The sequence below is a fragment of the Somniosus microcephalus genome, chromosome 12 (assembly GCF_052327205.1).
Source record: "Somniosus microcephalus isolate GS21.2 chromosome 12, FLI_Smic_1.0, whole genome shotgun sequence".
In the NCBI taxonomy this organism is placed as follows: Eukaryota; Metazoa; Chordata; class Chondrichthyes; order Squaliformes; family Somniosidae; genus Somniosus; species Somniosus microcephalus.
This window is the reverse complement of record NC_140998.1, coordinates 145,145,203-145,164,317: the sequence shown is the minus strand read 5'-3', so window position 1 is coordinate 145,164,317 and position 19,115 is coordinate 145,145,203.

The window sequence follows — 19,115 nt, the reverse complement described above, 5'->3', positions numbered from 1 at the left end:
AGGAAGATTCGCATCTGTGGGGATTTCAAGGTGACGGTGAACCCTGTCCTTCGCACAGTACAATATCCTCTTCCAAGGATAGAAGACATCTTCGCCTCGCTGTCTGGAGGAAAGCGTTTTACAAAAATTGACCAGGCGCAAGCATATTTGCAGATGGAGGTTGAAGAGTCCTCTAGGAAGTATCTCACGATAAACACTCACAAAGGTCTTTACCAGTATCATCGATTGGTATTCGGAGTAGCATCGGCTCCGGCGATATGGCAAAGAGCGATGGAACAAGTCCTGCAAGGGATTCCGGGGACTCAGTGTTACTTGGACGACATCCTTGTAACAGGTGAAGATGACAGTGAACACCTTAACAACCTAGAACAGGTGCTCACTAGACTACGGGAACATGGGCTGCGAGCCAACCGCCCCAAGTGCGAATTTTTTAAGAAACAGATATCGTATTGTGGCCACGTGATTGATGAAGAGGGGTTACATAAGTCCCCTGACAAAATTGAAGCGGTTGTTAAGGCCCCAGCGCCTGAAAATGTGTCGCAACTGAGGTCATTCCTCGGGTTGGTGAATTACTATCATAAGTTTTTGCCGAATTTGTCGACAATTCTGCACCCACTGAACGCCCTGCTATGAACGGGGGTAGCACGGAAATGGAGCGATGATTGTAAGCGTGCTTTTCGGAAGAGTAAGGACTTAATCACTTCAAAGGAAGTATTGGCTCACTACAACCCAGCACTGCCAATCAGGCTGGCGTGTGATGCGTCTCCCTACGGCATTGGGGCGGTACTGTCACATAAATTCCTTGATGGTTTGGAGAGGCCGATAGCTTTTGCGTCACGCTCGTTAACTTCTGCCGAGTGTAACTACGCCCAGATTGACAGAGAGGCCCTCAGCCTAGTGTGGGGGGTGAAGAAGTTCAATCACTATCTGCACGGTCAAAAATTTACTCTACTAACCGATCATCAACCTCTTGTCTCCATTTTCAACCCTCAGAAGGGCGTACCGATAATGACAGCACAACGGCTGCAGAGATGGTCCCTTTTCCTAGGGGCACACCAATATGACATCGAGTACAAAGGAACTAAACAGCATGGAAATGCTGATGGATTGTCACGTCTACCGTTGCCGATGGTGGAAGAAGAAGACCTTGCAGTGGATCCAATGGAGTTATTGCACTCGACCATAGTCGAATGTCTTCCTGTGACGAATGCAAACATAGAAAAGGAAACACGGAATGACCCGACACTATCACGGGTCTATGATTTAACGGTGAAGGGATGGCCAGCACATGGCGAACCACTGCTGCCAGCATTCTCGCCGAGAAGAGAACAGCTGTCAGTGTGCAGAGGAACCTTGATGTGTGGATCCAGAGTAGTAATTCCACCTAAGTTGACGGATAGAGTGCTCAATGAGCTTCATGAGGGTCATCTGGGTGGGGTAAAAATGAAGAGCTTAGCCAGAGCGTTTGTGTGGTGGCCGGGAATCGATAGAGAAATCGAAGAGATGACCAAGAGCTGTGCAGGATGCCAGAAGGTCCAAAACGCCCCACCACACACTCCTCTGCATCCATGGGAGTGGCCCTCATCTCCATGGCAAAGGGTGCACATTGATTTTGCTGGTCCCTTCATGGACTCGATGTTTTTAATTGCGGTGGATGCACATTCAAAGTGGCCAGAGGTAATAAAAATGTCCTCAACCACCACGGAAAAAACTATCACAGTTTTACGAACCATATTCGCCAGGAATGGGCTGCCTGAACAGATTTGCTCTGACAATGGACCACAGTTTGTGTCTGAAGAGTTCCGGAGGTTCTTAAAGAACAATGGTGTTAAGCATTACACATCTGCCCCATATCATCCAGCCACTAATGGATTGGCCGAGAGGTTTGTCCAAACATTCAAGAAGGCTATCAAGGCAATGTGTAATGAAGAGATACCCCTACAACACAAGGTGGACAACTTCTTGTTTGCCTACCGGAATGCGACACATGCGGTTACCAACCAAACTCCAGCCATGATGTTCTTCAATCGAAGACTACGATGCCGCTTGGATTTGGTTAAGCCAAACGTCCGAAGAGATGTGGAGAATAGGCAGTTTCAGAATATGAATGAAAGGCCGACCAGGAGTTTTAAGATAGGGCAACCAGTTTTGGCCCGGGACTACCGCACTGAGAAATGGCAGCCAGGAACGATTTGTACACGACAAGGACCTCTCATGTATACCGTGGACATTGGGGAGAGCATTGTAAGACGCCATGCTGACCAGATTCTAGAGTCACTGGAAAACGTCAACTCCACACCACGATCTGATACACCTGGTAATGAAATCGACGTTCCAATTGCAGCTACCGCAGAACCGGTAATATTGGAAGTAGATGAACCAAACAACGACATTGATTCCGACTCAACATTGCCAGAAGAACCTGTTACCCCAAAGAGGCGTTATCCAGACAGAATCAGGAAGCCTCCTCAAAGACTGAACTTATAATTGCTTAAACTTAACCAATGTATCTAGCAACAGTAATTGTGATTGTAATTCATTATCATTTAGTTGTTAAATGAATGTTATGTACTGTTTATCTAAAAGGGGAGGAATTGTTGTGTATGTACCTTTAAGAGAATAACTGGTCTCAGACTGCAGTACCGGCAGTGACCACCCCTATATAAAAGACGCTAGAGAGCCTCTGTTGTTTAGTTTCGTTATTGACTTCCACCAGTAAAGATCTGTTTGTTTTCTCTCCTGCTAGTCCGTGTCTCAATCATTCACGGACTTAACAGATACCTCCAATTCCGTGCACCTTTATTTTTGCCAATGTCGTTATGTAGGTAACCATGGCAGCTATTCTGCAGCAGCAACATCCCCAACAATAGGATAAAGGACCAATTAATCTGTTTATGATGGTGTTGACTTAGGGATAAATGTTGCCAGGGCGCAGGGAGAACTCCCCTTCTCTTCTTCAAAATAGTGCAGTGGGATATTTTATGTCCACCTCGGAGGGCAGAGGGGGCTTCGGTATAACGTCTCATCTAACAGATGGCACCTCCGGCAATGGAGCACTCCCCCAGTACTGCATTGGGAGTGTCAGCCTGTATTATAATCTCAAGTCTCTGAAGTGGGACTTGAACACACAACCTCCTGACTCAGAGGTGAGAGTGCTACCACTAAGCCACAGCTGACACCTAAACGCAAGCGCGTGTTATAGTCACAGTGAACACTACATCAAAGTGTAACTACTTGAGTCTGAATGTTGGTGACAGGCAGAATTGGAGCTCTCTGTTGGTGTGAGTTCCTCCATAGTATAGAGTATGACTGCACAAGTGTTACTTCCAATGTGTCAACTGAAGAGACCATTGACAGTCTTTGTGGAGATGGCCACAGGTAAAGTGGTAGCTGAGGAAAGATGGAGAACTACATTGACACTGATATCAGCATTATTTGAATGCTGGTTCTTTTTCTAGTTCCTTTGGAATTTTATTCAAACCCAGTTCCGCAAGCACACAATAGTTGTGAGTCCATCTCCTTTTCCAAATAATTTTATTTTGTTATTAATTGCTCACAAATTTACACAGTTCCTAACTTAATTTACATATGTAGGGGGTGGCGTGTGTATAGTCAGCTTGCCCCTGACTGTTTTGAGTGGTTCGAATCGCTCCCACACCCCTGGGTTCTAGACACCGGACTTAGGTACAGGCGGCGATGCAGAATTGGAGTAGACAACTGGTTTGGTACAAGAAAACCGTATTTTATTAAAAAGGCACAATAAAATTACAACATTGAAAATTACTGGAACGGTTACAGGCTTACAAGAGTACACTTAATTAGGAATGGGGAACACACGGCACATCGAGGGAAAAATCACAGTATTAATCCCCCTACCCTTGTCCCACCCCCAATATCTAACTAATTGTGCTGTGAGGGGCCAGGGATTATGCTCACCAATAAGGGTTTCTGGACAGGCCGAATCCTGTCGATTAAGCCGGTTGCGGTTTTGGGGTTCGCTCTTTGTGTCCTTTGGGGCCTGCCGTCGTCACGTGGTCCCAGGGCACGGTGGTGGAGTCGTCTGAGTAAAGTACCCTCTTTTCTCTGTTAGAGATAGGGAGTAAAGTCTTTGTTGGGTACTTTACCTTGTAGAGTGGAAAACTTTGGGTTTTGTTCTTCTGGCGGTGGTCTGGTCGTCAAAGTTTTGTTGCGGTTGGGGTTTGGTTGGCGGTCTTCGGTGTTAACTCGGTCGCGGTGACCTAGATCACTACCTGTGCAGTGGTAATGATCTGAAGGTATGGTTTACCCGGCCCTTTGTTACCGTGGTGCTCGTGGTCGTTGTGCTTCGTTGAGTTTCGAGTATTCCTGGACCACGGCGTGTGCCAGCTCGTCCCCCAACGCTTCTCCACACTGACCTTCTCTGCTTGTCAACCTTGCCGTTCATCTCGCCTCGCTTGCCCGCTTGCTGCACACGTCTGCTTACCGTTTTTTTTGTTCGCCTGCTTGCCTTGGTTGCCGGTGGGCCTACAGTTATACTATTTCGGAGGTTGTTATCTGCATGCCAAATCAGGGTTAGTTCTTTGTCCGATTTTTGGCGGGCTCGTTAAAGTGATTATAGTCGTTCACCTTAACTGCTTTTTGGGTGGTAGCCCTGTTGCTAAATGCTCTTTAATGTCTCGGTGTTTGTTATTCATAATGTGAATTGGTATCTTCCTGGCTCGGTAGCCAGTTTAAACTGTAAGCTGTAGGAGTCTCTGCACTCCTAGCAAAGAATCTATAAACTCACTGGAAGTTAACAAACTGAGTTTAATGTATTAAAACTTTACAAAACAAGAAAATGCAGGAGAAGCTCTAAACAGGTCTTTTCTCTATCACTCCACACGAGGACTGGCTGGCCATGCCCTCTACCTCTGACGTCATGACGTCATCACATTTCCCGCCATTGGGGACGTCACATGACCCACGTGATGACGTCATCATGTCAGATCACGATTTTGTCGATCTAGCTCTGTTCAACCAGAGCCAACATTGAAAGGTAATAAACATGATTAAAGGCAATTATACAAGTCCCTGTGAGCGTCTGTTAGTGGCTTTGCCATATACGCCCCCCCCCCAGAATTGTCTTTAACGAAAAGAGTCAATCGCTGAGGAGGTCAGACAAGTCTGTTGGACCAACTCCTAAATTCCCGGAGGGGAAAACGCTGAGCAGGCGGCGAGCTGGCAGGTAACACGGCGCTGTCAGGTGTGGTGGCGGCTGGTGGCCGGCCGCAGCGCGGAGGCTGCGCCAGCTCGATCGGTCGTTCGAGGTCCAGGTGCGCAGGCTTGAGGCGATTGACAGAGATGTGATCCGGCTTGCCCCCGACGTCAATCACGAAACTCTTGTCCCCTGTCTGCAAAACCTTGAAGGGCCCGGCATAAGGAGGTGCGAGCGGGGTACGATGGCCGTCTTGGCGCACAAACACGAACTTGGCTTTCGACAACTCCCCCGGGACGTTGGACGAAGGCAAACCGTGTTGTGAGGTCGGAACTGGGCGGAAACAGCGGGCCGCATCCCGGTGGGTCTCTCTTTGCCTGGCCGTGGACCATGGTCGTGTAGGGGATGGCAGGAATTCACCCGGGACTCGAAGCGGTTGCCTGTAAACCATCTCCGCCGCCGCCGACTGGAGATCTTCCTTCGGCGCCGTGCGGAGTCCTAACATCACTCACGGCAGTTTGTCGACCCAGGATGCATCCAGCAGGCTGGCCCTGAGCGACGCCTTCAAGGAACGGTGGAACCGCTCGCACAAGCCGTTCGCTTGCGGGTGATAGGCCGTAGTGCGGTGGAGTTTCAAGGCCACTGCATTGGCCTCCATTACTGGCCCGTTCTCTGCGTTCACCGCGAAAAACGATCGCGAGGATTCGGGGTCACCAAGGTAGGAGTCTCTGCACTCCTAGCAAAGAATCTATAAACTCACTGGAAGTTAACAAACTGAGTTTAATGTATTAAAACTTTACAAAACAAGAAAATGCAGGAGAAGCTCTAAACAGGTCTTTTCTCTATCATGCCACACGAGGACTGGCTGGCCACGCCCTCTACCTCTGACGTCATGATGTCATCACGTTTCCCGCCGTTGGGGGCGTCACATGACCCACATGATGACGTCATCGCGTCAGATCGCGATTTTGTCGATCTAGCTCTGTTTAACCAGAGCCAACATTGAAAGGTAATAAACATGATTAAAGGCAATTATACAAGTCACTGTGAGAGTCTCTTATGGCTTTGCCACAAAGTGATTATTTATGCAAAGGTTTGATGGGTTCAAGATTAAGTCTTTCCTGAGTTGATTGGTTTCAAAATGAAGAATGCGTATTCTGCATTATCTATTGTCTAGCTTCAGCTCTCACAGGCCCAGGCATGTCATTTGACCTGCCGTTTTTGCAGGGCCCTGCTTTCCAATCTTGCAGGCTTCTGCCACGAGGTCCAGAAGCCATTTTCTTTAGGGTACCCTTATTAATAACTTTGTCCTTCAGGGTCCCCTTATTACTAACTTTGGGGAATGTGGGAATTTTGAGAACCCTACACATAGGCCCCAAGCTCTGGAATTCCTTGCCTAAACCTCTCCGCCTCGCTACCTCTCTTTCCTCCTTTAAGACGCTAAAACCGACCTCTTTGACCAAGCTTTTGGTCACCTGCCCTAATTTATCCTTATGTGGCTCGGTGTCAAATTTTTTGCCTTTTAATACTCCTGTGAAGCGCCTTGGGACGTTTTACTACGTTAAAGGTGCTATATAAATGCAAGTTGCTGTTGCTGTTCCTCAGATCACAATTTGAATGCAGAACACAGAGTGTAGGCTGGTTACTTAGTACTTGCAAATAGGTACATTGAGGGTCCTATAAGAAAGAAAGTACTTGCATTTATATAGCACCTTTCATAACCTCAGGCTGTCCAAAAGCACCTCATAGCCAATTCTTGCGCCGTCATCCTGCTTTTTGAAGTGCAGTTTGTGTTATAATGTAGGAAACGTGGCAGACAATTTGCACACAGCAAGGTCCCACAAACAATGAGATAATGACCAGTTAATCTGTTTTAGTGCTGTTGGTTGAGAGATAAATGTTGGCGAGGACACCGAAGAGATCTCTCCTGCTCTTCTTTGAAATCGTGCCATGGGGTCTTTTATGTCCACCTGAGAGGACAAACAGGGCCTCGGTTTAACATCTCATTCGAAAGACAGCACCTAAGTAGCAGCATCTTCTCAGTACTACATTGGAGTGTCAGCCTAGATTATGTGCTCAAGTCTCTGGAGTGGGACTTTAACCCACAACCTTCTGACTCAGAGGCGACAGTGCTACCTCTGAGCCAAGCTGACACCTATATTGTTGTGTCTGTGTATAATAAGACACAGACTGCAGGAGAACGGTACAACAGGTGTTCACTCAACGTGGCTCACACTGGAACTGATCTGTACAGATTACCACTTAGTACTATATACAGGTGTGGTCACTGCCGGTACTGCAGTATACATGAGCTGTAAAAGATAGTTCCCCCCTTAAAGGTATATACATTACAATTCCTCCCCTTTTAGATTAACAGTACCATAACACTCATTTAACAATTAAATATCAAACTAATTACAATTAACACTTTTAACATGCAACATTAGCTGAAAATAGTCTATTTATATATTCAGTCTTTGGGGAGGCTTCCTGATCCTTTCTGGATAGCGCCTTTCCCGAGTGTCTTGCTCTTGATGCGGAGGCGATTCTGGCCCCCTGTCGTCGGTTGGTTCATCAGCTTCCGATGCTACTGTTTCTGGGGTAGATGCGACCTGTACGTCGGGTTCATCACCAGGTACGTATGGGCGAGGCATGGGGTTGACTTCTTCCTGTGACTCTAGTATCTGGTCAGCATGGCGTCTCACGATGCTCTCCCCAACGTCCACTGTGTACATTAGTGGGCCCTGCCGTGTGCATATCGTTCCTGGCTGCTATTTTTCTGTTCGGTAGTCGTGGGCCAAGACTGGTTGCCCTACATTGAAGCTCCTTGTTGGCTTCTCATGGATGTGCTGGAATTGCTTACTCTCAACATCTCTTCGTACGTTTGGTCTGAGCAAATCCAGGCGAGATCTTAACCTTCGGTTAAAGAACAACATGGCTGGGGCCTGGTTGGTGACTGCATGTGTCGCATTCTGGTAGGCGAACAGGAAATTGTCCACCTTGTGCTGCAGCAGAATGTTGTCATTGTACATAGCCTTTATTGCCCTCTTAAAGGTTTGTACGAACCTCTCAGCCAATCCATTTGTGGCTGGATGATACGGGGCGGATGTGTAATGCCTTACCCCATTCTTTTTCAAGAACCTCCGGAACTCTTCGGACACAAACTGTGGTCCGTTGTCGGAGCAAATCTGTTCTGGCAAGCCATTCCTGGCAAAAATGGTCCGTAGGACTGCAATAGTTTTCTCCGTGGTGGTGGAGGACATTTTGATGACCTCAGGCCATTTCGAGTGCGCATCCACGGCTATTAAAAACATTGAGTCCATGAATGGACCAGCAAAATCAATATGCACCCGTTGCCATGGAGATGAGGGCCACTCCCATGGGTGTAGAGGGGCCTGTGGTGGTGCATTTTGGACTTTCTGGCATCCTGAGCAGCTCTTGGTCAGGTCCTCGATTTGTTTATCGATTCCCGGCCACCACACATAAGCCCTGGCTAGGCTTTTCATTTTTACCCCTCCCAGATGACCCTCATGAAGCTCATTGAGCACTCTATCCCTTAACTTGGGTGGAATTACCACTCGGGATCCACACATCAAGGTCCCCCGGCACACTGACAGCTGTTCTCTCCTTGTCGAGAATGCTGGCAACAGTGAGTCGCCATGTGCTGGCCATCCCTTCACCATCAAATCATATACCTGAGACAGTGTCGGGTCATTTCGGGTTTCCTTTTCGATACAAGCATTAGTTACCGGTAGGTATTCAACTATAGTCGAATGGAATATTTCGACAGGATCCACTGCTGGTGCTTCCTCCGCAGTAGGCAGTGGCAGGCGTGATAGCCCATCAGCATTTCCATGCTGTTTCGTGCCCTTATATTCAATCTCATAGTGGTACGCCCCTAGAAAAAGTGACCATCTTTGTAGTCGTTGCGCAGTCATCACCGGAACGCCCTTCTTCAGATTAAAAATGGAGACAAGAGGCTGGTGATCAGTCAGCAAGGTGAATTTCTGCCTGTGCAGATAGTGATTGAACTTTTTCACTCCCCACACTAGGCTGAGGGCCTCCCTGTCAATCTGGACGTAGTTACGCTCGGCTGAGGTTAGTGATCGTGACGCAAAGGCTATTGGCCTCTCTGAGCCGTCCGAGAATTTGTGCGACAGCACCGCTCCAATTCCGTAGGGTGACGCATCACATGCCAACCGAATTGGTAATGCCGGGTTGTAATGGGCCAATACCTCTTTCGATGTGATTCGTGTTTTGCTCTTCTGGAAAGCTCGTCTACATTCGTCACTCCACTTCCATGGCACCCCAGTTTGCAGTAGGGTGTTCAGTGGGTGTAATATTGTAGACAAATTTGGCAAGAACTTATGGTAGTAGTTTACCAGCCCGAGGAACAACCTCAGTTGTGACACATTTTCCGGTGCTGGAGCCTTGACTACTGCCTCAATCTTCTCTGGGGACTTATGTAACCCCTCTTTATCGATAACGTGGCCACAATACGAGATCTGTTTTCTAAAAAACTCGCATTTGGGGCGGTTAGCTCGGAGCCCATATTCCTGCAATCTAGTGAGCACCTGCTCCAGGTTGGCAAGGTGATCACTGTCATTTTCGCCCGTGACCAGGATGTCGTCCAAATAACACTGGGTCCCTGGGATCCCTTGCAGGACTTGTTCCATTGCCCTCTGCCAAATAGCCGGAGCTGATGCTACCCCGAATACCAGCCAGTTGTATTGGTAGAGACCTTTATGGGCGTTGATTATGAGGTATTTTTTTGATGCTTCTTCTACCTCCATTTGCAGATACGCCTGGGCCAGATCAATCTTCACAGAAATCACAGAATCACAGAAACCCCACAGTGCAGATAGAGGCCATTTCGGCCCATCGAGCCTGCATCGACACATATCCCACCCGATCCCCGTAACCCCTACACCAACACATATCCCACCCTATCCCCGTAACCCCACGTATTTAATCCCCCTAACACTAAGGGTCAATTTATCATAGCCAATCAACCTAACCCGCACATCTTTGGACTGTGGGAGGAAACCGGAGCACCCGGAGGAAACCCACGCAAACACGGGGAGAATGTGCAAACTCCACACAGACAATCGCCCGAGGCCGGATTCGATCTCGGGTCCCTGGCGCTGTGAGGCAACAGTGCTAACCACTATGCCACCGTGCTGCCCTTAGTGAAGCGTTTCCCTCCAGATAGCGAGGCGAAAATATCTTCAATCTGCGGAAGTGGATATTGTACGGTGTGAAGGACCGGGTTCACTGTTACCTTAAAGTCCCCACAGATGCGAACCTTCCTTGGTTCCCCAGGCGTGCTGCTCAATGACTTTTTCATCACAGGGACGATGGGTGTAGCCCACTCGCTCCAGTCTACCTTGGACAGTACACCTGAACATTCCAGACTCTCCAGCTCTGCTTCGACGGCTGGGCGGATCGCATAATGTACCGGTCTGGCCTTAAAAAATTTTGGGCTTGCGTTTTCTTCAATTTTAATCATCGCTGTCATGCCTTTTAGTGTTCCGAGTCCTTGCTGGAACACTTCTTTCACGTCAGTTAGGATCTTTGACAGTCGCCCAGGTGTGACGTCATCATCCTTTTTGTCAGCCACAGTCAGTGCCTGTATGGAATGCCAAACCAGTTGTATTTTCCGGATCCATTCACGTCCCAGTAATGGTGGTCCTCCATCTTGCAATACATACAGGTCTAGTTTTGGTGTTTCCTTACCGTTATATATAACGGTCACCCTTATTTTTCCTTTGGGGTAGACTTTTTGCCCGTGTACGTCTTCAAAATAATTTTTGTGTCTCTCAAGGGTATGTGTGAGAATAGCCGCTTGTAGTCCCATCGGTTTATGACTGTTAGGGCTGATCCTGTGTCCAATTCCATCTTTACCTGGAATCCTGCTATCTTGAGAGTGACCCAAATGGTTCGGTGATCCTCCATTGTGATCACATTATGTAGTTTCAGACAACTCAGTTCCCTGCTTTCAGAGTCGTTATCACTCTTTTGTTCGTCTGAACTATTCTCCGTCATCTTATGTACCTTCTTGTACTTTTCTTTGGTAGGTTTCTTATTGCTGGTTTTCTTTCCCGACCTGCAGACTCGTGCTATGTGTCCTACTTTTCCACACTGTCTGCATACTTTGTCTTTGAACCAGCAATCATTCTGGTCGTGTGTTGTTCTGCCGCAGTGATAGCGCTTCTCTGTTCTATATGACATTTTGTTTGTGCCATATTCTTGCGGTCTCTGTTGTATCTCTGCAGCACCCCGTGCTGCTGCTTCATATGATACCGCAATGCTGAAAGCCTTTTCCAGCATAAGGTCCTTTTCAGATAAAAGCCATTTCTGGGTTCCTTCACTTTGAAGCCCACAAACAAACTTGTCCCTTAAGGTATCTGCCAGTCCCGCTCCAAACTGGCAGTGTTTTGATAGTTTGCGCAGTTCTGTTAAATAATCAGCATTGCTTTCATCCTTATGCTGGTTCCGTTTGTGAAACTTGAATCTTTCTGTTATCAGCAGCGGTGTGGGGTTTAAATGTTCCTGTAGTATCGTTACTATGTCTTCAAAACTCTTTTCCATTGGCTTCGTTGGGGTTACTAGATTTCGTAATAAACCATACGCCTTTGCACCCATTAAATTTAACAATACCGACGCTTTCTTGTCATCTGACACCTCATTTGCCTTGCAGTATACCGCTATTCGTTCGACATATGTAGTCCAATCTTCGACTTCATTGTCAAATGCGGTGATACTGCCACTCTTTGGCATTTTGGGTGTGGTTTAAAATGGCGTCTCCCAATGGCTTAAAATGGCGTCTCCCGCGCTTTCCTTCCTCCCCGCTGCTGCCAACGCCGCTCCCGGTGGTTCTCGTGGCAATGGCGGCGCCCTGTAGGTTTTGCGCGCTTCTCCTGCGCTGCTGCCAACGCCGCTCTCAGCGGTCCTCGTGGCAATGGCGGCGCCTCGCGGGTTTCTGCGCATCTCTCTCTCCCTCGCTTCAACGCTGCTCAGCCCCTGAACACCGGCTGCGCCCTGTGCGCTCTGCCCTCTCTCTCTCTCCCCCGTCAATGCTGCTCGGCCCTTTGCTGTGCCGCTCAGTTGGGCTCTAGCCCGCCGCTGTCTGGGAAGGGTCTGCGCACTACCTGTTGCCAGCCCGTTTCGCTGGACCACCTCGACTGGAAAGCCAAGCCTGGCTCTCGACAGCCTCCCCCACAATTCTCGAGTCTCTGCTGGATGACTGGGCGGTTGCCCGTGGTCGACGCTCAAGTCTCTGGCCTTGACCTCCAATCCACTGATCTCCAGGAACAAATCCCCGGGAGGTGATGCAGAGTTGCAGGTAGGTTCGAACTTGCCTTGTCGCCAATGTTGTGTCTGTGTATAATAAGACACAGACTGCAGGAGAACGGTACAACAGGTGTTTACTCAACGTGGCTCACACTGGAACTGATCTGTACAGATTACTACTCAGTACTATATACAGGTGTGGTCACTGCCAGTACTGCAGTATACATGAGCTGTAAAAGATAGTTCCCCCCTTAAAGGTATATACATTACATATATAACTGTAGAGTGCTATTGCTTTACCCCCTGTAAAGCCGTCGGAGACATCACGCTGTCCTTGAGCAGTTGTTGTTCACAGTAGGTGGAATAGGGAGAGCGAATATTCGTGTTGGGCGCTGGGTTGTGGTGGAGCTTGGCACCTGTGATACGTGAACTGTACATAGTTCAAGGAGGAACACTGTTGAACTCTTTTATCAATTCACATAGATTGCGTGTGTTGAGCTATCCCACTGGTAGGCCACAGGGCTCTCTCCCTGGTGTACAGATTGCGGGCCTGATGCATTCCTAAGCTGCATTCAGGGATCTCAGCCAAGGCAGTAGCAGGCGTGCTGCATTTGACCAGATTGCTGCAGGGCTTTGGCGGGGGGAGAGGGTGAGCAGAATTCGTTTCTGATCACTATCCAGTGTGTATGTGGATTTCGGCTGAGTGCAGGATTGGGCTCAGCCGTGATGCCTCCCAAGGTTCAATAGCCCCCCAGCCTAGGCTCCAACACAAAGCTTTGTTACGGTGCTAGAGAGCAGTCGGCGCCATGGTATCATAACCTTTCACGAGCCAGTAGCCTTCAGCAGACGGGGGTGGGGGTGGGGAGGAGAAACAGCCACGCTTTTGAAGCAAGACTAAACTGCAGTCAGGTTACTCTGTGTCAGAGGCAAGTGTTTCAGATCCTCCTCGTGATCTCCTTCGTAATGCTAGCCCGAGCCCCAAATGAAACTCGACTCACCACTCCTGCAAAGCTATCCGTGACCTCTGCCAAGGTTTGATTTCATTCTCTTGACCTGGCTGTCTGCTGTTTAGAAAATCTTTAATTTTGCACTGATTAAAAATTTACATTCTGTGACTTCATTTCTTTGCTGCTTCGAGCTATTTGTCACGTCTGCAGTCACCCCAGACGGGCAGATTTCTTGCGCCGTCATCCTGCTTGTGTGGAATATTTCCCTCGGCTTAACTAGAAAAACGGGTGGTCCCAACCAGGCCACTCTCCCGACATGCCGCAGGGTATTCAGTCGCTCCGCTCCTCCCGCCAAACACACAATCCACCAAGACTCCATCCTGGTATCTGTGCATGGCCTTCTCACAACAACTTGCAATTGTATAAGGAGTAAAATATCCCAAGATATTTCACAGGAACATAATCAAACATAAAATGGACACCGAGCTACATAAGGAGATATTAGGTGGGGTAACCAAAAGCCTTGTCAAAGAGGTAGGTTTTAAGATGTCTTAAAGGAGGAGAGGTGGAGAGATTTAGCGAGGGAATTCCAAAGCTCAGGGCCTAGACAGCAGAAGGCACAACCCCTAATGGTGGGGCAAATGGTGTGCGGGGTGCACAAGAGGCCAGAATTGGAGGAGCGCAGAGATCTTGGAGGGTTGTAGGGCTGGAGGAGATTACAGAGGTGGGGGGTGGGCAAGGCCATGGAGGGATTTGAACATGAGGATGAGAATTTTAAAATCGATGCGTTGCCAGACCAGAAGCCAATGTAGCACAGGAGTGATGGGTGATTGGGACTTGGTAAACATAACTGGCAGGTACACCTCTTTCTGATGGCCCAACCGCCTCCTTTCTATAGTCCACTCTCCTCAGATCACCAAGCACTGTCGCCTACTCCTGTGTGTACCTTTTGCAATGATGGTTTACCACAAAGCTAATGTCAAACCTTTCCTGCACTAGTGAGGAAAGATGCCCAGAATTCAGTGTCCATAATGCATAATTGCAGCCGAGTCAGTGAGATTCATGGAATTGCCAGAGAATTCGTAATTTGAAGATCAAACCTGCACCATCTCAGGGCATCCCATGGTTTCTAAGTTAGGAAGGTGGAGCATTAACATTGAATGAGTTACAAGATTCACCCTAAAGAACATAAGAACATAAGAAATAGGAGCAGGAGCAGGCCATTCGGCCCCTCGACCAACTCCGCCATTCAGTAACATAGAAACATAGAAGATAGGAGCAGGAGTAGGCCATTCGGCCCTTCGAGCCTGCTCCGCCATTCAATGAGATCATGGCTGATCATCCAAATTCAGTACCCTGTCCCTGCCTTCTCCCCATATCCCTTGATCCCTTTAGCCTTAAGAAATATATCCAACTCCGTCTTGAATATATTTAATGAACTGGCCTCCGCCGCCCTCTGTGGCAGAGAATTCCACAGGTTCACCACTCTCTGGGTGAAGAAATTCCTCCTCATTTCAGTCCTAAATGGCTTACCCCTTATCCTTAGACTATGACCCCTGGTTCTGGACTCCGCAGCCATCATAAACATCCTTCCTGCATCTAGTCCGTCCAGGCCTGACAACATTATATAGGTTTCGATGAGATCCCCTCTCAATCTTCTAAACTCCAGTGAGTATAAGCTCAATCGACACAATCTCTCCTCATACGTCATTCCTGCCATCCCAGGTATCAGCCTGGTGAATCTTCGCTGCACTCCTTCCATGGCAAGAACGTCCTTCCTCAGGTAAGGTGACCAAAACTGCACACAATACTCAAGGTGCGGTCTCACCAAGGCCCTGTACAACTGTAGCAAGACATCCTTGCTCCTGTACTCGAACCCTCTTGCTACGAAGGCCAACATACCATTTGCCTTCTTAATCGCCTGCTGCACCTGCATGCTTACCTTCAGTGACTGGTGCACAAGAACACCCAGGTCTCTTTGCACTTCCCCTTCTCCCAATCTATTGCCATTCAAATAATAATCTGCCTTCCTGTTTTTGCCACCAAAGTGGATAACCTCACATTTATCCACATTATAGTGCATTTGCCATGTTTCTGCCCAATCACCCAACCTGTCCAAATCATACTGGAGTTTCACGACATCCTCCTCACAGCATACCCTCCCACCCAGCTTTGTGTCATCTGCAAATTTGGAGATATTACATCCAATTCCCTCGTCCAGATCATTAATATATATTGTGAACAGCTGGGGTCCTAGGACCGATTCTTGCGGTACCCCACTAGTCACTGCCGGCTACTCGGAAAACGACCCATTTATTCCAACTCTTTGCTTTCTGTCCGCCAACCAGTTCACTATCCAAGTCAATACCTTGCCCCCAATCCCATGTGCCTTAATTTTGCACGCTAATCTCTTATGTGGGACCGTTTCGAAAGCCTTCTGAAAGTCCAAATACACCACATCCACTGGTTCTCCCTTATCTATTTTACCAGTTACATCCTCAAAAAATTCGAGTAGATTAGTCAAGCATGATTTGCCTTTTGTAAATCCATGTTGACTTTGTCCGATCCTGTCACTGCTTTCCAAGTGCTCTGCTATTACATCTTTTATAATGGACTCTAGCATTTTCCCCACTACCGATGTCAGGCTTACCGGTCTATAATTCCCCGCTTTTTCTCTACCACCTTTTTTGAATAGTGGGGTAACATTAGCTACCCTCCAATCCATGGATACTGTTCCAGAGTCTATCGAGTTCTGAAAGATGACCAGCAATGCATCTACTATTTCTAGGGCCACTTCCTTAAGTACCCTGGGATGTAGATTATCAGGCCCTGGGGATTTATCGGCCTTCAGTCCCATCAATTTTCCTAACACCATTTCCCTACAAATACTGATTTCTTTCAGTTCCACCCTTTCATCAGACCCGATGTTCCCCGGCATCTCTGGGAGGTTATTTGTGTCCTCCTTTGTGAAGACAGAACCAAAATATGTATTTAGCTGGTCTGCCATTTCTTTGTTCCCCATTATAAATTCCCCTGATTCTGACTGCAAGGGACCTACGCTTGACTTCACCAATCTTTTTCTCTTCACATATCTATAAAAGCTTTTACAGTCAGTTTTTATGTTCCCTGCAAGCTTACTCTCATATTCTATTTTCCCTTTCTTAATTAATCCCTTTGTCCTCCTTTGTTGAATCCTAAACTGTTCCGAATCCTCAGGATTATTGCTTTTTCTGGCCAATTTATATGTCCTCTCCTTGGATCTTATGCTATCCCTAATTTCCCTTGTTAGCCACGGTTGAGTCACCTTTTTTGTTTTATTTTTATGCCAAACTGGGATGAACAAATTCTGTAGCTCATCCATTCGGTCTTTGAATGATTGCCATTGCCTATCCACCGTCAACCCTTTGAGTGCCATTCCCCAATCAATCCTACCCAACTCGCTCCTCAGACCATCGTAGTTTCCTTTATTTAAATTGAGGACCCTAGTCTCTGAGTCAACTACTTAATTCTCCATCTTAATGAAGAATTCGATCATATTATGATCGCTCCGACCCAAGGGGCCTCGTACAACAAGGTTGCTAATGAATCCTTTCTCGTTACATAATACCCAGTCTAAGATGGCCTGATCTCTGGTTGGTTCCTCGACATATTGGTCCAGGAAACCATCCCGTAAACACTCCAGGAATTCCTCCTCCACAGTATTGTTACTAATTTGGTTGGCCCAATCTATATGTAGATTAAAGTCACCCATGATGACTGCTGTGCCCTTATTGCACGCTTCTTTAATTTCCCTTTTAATGCCACCCCCAACCTCCGCCTTACTGTTTGGAGGTCTATATACCACTCCCACTAACGTTTTTTTCCCCTGATTCCACATCATCAGAGCTAATATCCTTCATTACAATTGTGTTAATCCCTTCTTTAACCAGTAATGCTACCCCACCTCCCTTTCCTTTTTGCCTATCTTTCCTGAATATCGAATACCTCTGGATGTTGAGTTCCCAGTCTTGGCCATCCTTGAGCCACGTTTCCGTAATCCCAACCAAATCGTATTCGTTTACCTCTATTTGCGCAGCCAATTCATCCACCTTATTACAAATGCTCCTCGCATTAAGACACAAAGCCTTCAGGCTTGTTTTTTTAACGCTCTTAGACCTATTAGAATTATTATTTACTGTGGCCATGTTTGATTTAAACGGTTGATATCTCTGACTGCCACTTTTGTTTTTCTCCTTCCTATCTTTTGCTTTTATCCTTGTTTCCCTTTCCTCTGTCTCCCTGCTCAGGTTCCCAACCCCCTGCCATTTTAGTTTAAACCCTCCCCCACAGCTCTAGCAAACACTCCCCCTAGAACATCGGTTCCAGCACTGCCCAGGTGCAAACCGTCCAGTTTGAACTGGTTCCACCTCCCCCAGAACCGGTTCCAATGTCCCAGGAACTTGAATCCCTCCCTCTGGCACCATTCCTCTAGCCACGTATTCATCTGAAGTATCCTTCTATTTCTACTCTGACTAGCACATGGCACTGGTAGCAATCCTGAGATTACTACCTTTGAGGTCCTGTTTTTTAATTTATCTCCTAACTCCCTATATTCCGCTTTTAGGACCTCATCCCGCTTTTTACCTATATCGTTGGTGCCTATATGCACCACGACAACTGGCTGTTCACCCTCCCCTTCCAAGATGTTTTGCAGCCGCTCGGAGACATCCTTGACCCTTGCACCAGGGAGGCAACACACCATCCTGGAGTCTCGTTTGCGGCCGCAGAAACGCCTATCTATTCCCCTTACAGTAGAATCCCCTATTACTATAGCTCTACCCCTCTTTTTCCTCCCATTCTGTGCAGCAGAGCCACCCCTGGTGCCAGGAAGTTGGCTGCTGCTGCCTTCCTCTGATAAGCCAGCCCCCCCAACAGTACCCAAAGTAGTGTATCTGTTGGAGAGGGGGATGGCCACAGGGGACCCCTGCATTACCTGCCTGCGCCTAGTACTCTGCCTGTTGGTCACCTGTTCCCTTTCTTCCTATCCAACCTCTACCTGCGGTGTGTCCAACTCCGTAAACGTGCTATTCACGCTGTCCTGAGCATCGTGAACACTCCAGTATGCATCCAATCGCAGCTCCAGTGCCGCACTGCGGTCTGTCAGTAGCTGCAGCTGGATGCACTTCCTGCACATGTAGTTGTCAGGGACACAGGAAGTGTCCCTGATTTCCCACATATCGCAGGAGGAGCATATCACGTGGCCCGGCTGTCCTGCCATGACTTACCCTTTAATTAATTGAATTTAAATTAAATCAATCAATCCCACTAATTACACTACCGTTAACTGGTTTACCAATAGTCCCCGCTACACCAGAGAGGCCTTAGTAACTATAAACCACAGAGTTAAAGTTTAAAAAAGAGAGAAATACTTACCAACCAATCACTTACCTGCTTCCTGGTGACGTCACACTTTGATTACTTTTTACCTCTCTCCACCGCTGTTGAATTGGTAAGCCTCGTTCACTGCTGCCGCCGGTTTTAACTGCCGCCGCTCCTCACTGCTCCCACACAGGTCCGATGCTCTGGTTGGGCCTCGTTCACTGCTGCCGCCAGTTTTAACTGCCACCACTCCTCACTGCTCCCACACAGGTCCGATGCTCTGGTCGGGCCTCGTTCACTGCTGCCGCCGGTTTTAACTGCCGCCGCTCCTCACTGCTCCCACA